The following is a 1,211-nucleotide window of genomic DNA, read 5'->3' as shown; positions in this document are numbered from 1 at the left end:
ATATATATATATATATATATATATATATATATATATATATATATATATATATATATATATATATATATATATACTCCACATGGCTAAGCTATTTTATCGACTGCGAATACACACTTGTACAGACCACCTATACGCCATCTACATGTTTCAGCGATCACGATAGCCGTATCACATGGAAATGGCGGAGTATGGTGATTGAGGCGCGGTTGGACTGCTCCGATATGCTTCTGTCTACCTGGGTAACCTCTCCATATCCTATTCCCTCGAGTTCCTGCTGTTAGCGGACTTACATATCAAGTAACCAGCAAATTTCCTTCCTGAAATGCGCGAATGCGTGCAACGTGATATCGTTTTTCGCTGTGCTGTGCGAGTGCTGGAAATAAACGAACGAATGAGTGAACGACGGTGGAGATTTCGTGCGTCTTCGGAATGACGTAGTAACAATTGCCAATCACATCAACTACGGTTGCCCGTGATCGATCAGGGTCGCCCGACTCCGAAATTTTCGCAGTTTAGTTCGAACACTGCGAGATGATGACTCGTTCGTCTCGTTTAAACACAAAGACTGACGGAAAGAGAGATATGTATACTAGTTTGTCGTAGGATATCGGAATGTGACGGTTATCGATCTCTCATTGTCTCATTCGTGCACTCCTCCGTCGTTCTCTGTTCTGTTCGCACCTTCTGTGTAATTCTTGTTCCGTCGAGAATAAACTAGTAGCGATCATGCGCGGTAGAACACATCAAATGACGATATGTGTCACGAGCAATGAGCGACACTTAGACCGTGTACATAGGACAAATTTCTAAACGATCACTCGTGGGCCCTTTCGGTTCTTTCGTAATCGGAATCATGTGTTCCTCTCGCTGCACATTCCACAATTCTCTCGATAAAGTCCTACATTCCGTTCTTTCTACAAACCTCATCTCGAGTGGTTGGTTACCGAATAATCAATTCTTGTTTTTTGTCAATATATAAGACCTACAATATAAACAGAGTTGAATTAAACACTTGCGTCACTACTATAAGAAACTTTAGTTCAAAGAAGTCATTCCAAACTAGGAAAGAGATAGAGAAAGAGAGAGAGAAAGAGGGAAGGGGAGAAGAGAGAGAAGCATGAAGTCGAGGATCGATCGGACGTCGCAGTAAATGACAAAACCGCAAAATTTCCGGTAGGGCGAGTGGCATGTCAGGCGAATAGACAATGATA

This window comes from Odontomachus brunneus, unplaced genomic scaffold (assembly GCF_010583005.1).
Source record: "Odontomachus brunneus isolate Ranch 3 - 2012 unplaced genomic scaffold, Obru_v1 Obru_scaffold_083, whole genome shotgun sequence".
In the NCBI taxonomy this organism is placed as follows: Eukaryota; Metazoa; Arthropoda; class Insecta; order Hymenoptera; family Formicidae; genus Odontomachus; species Odontomachus brunneus.
This window is presented reverse-complemented; position numbering follows the sequence as displayed.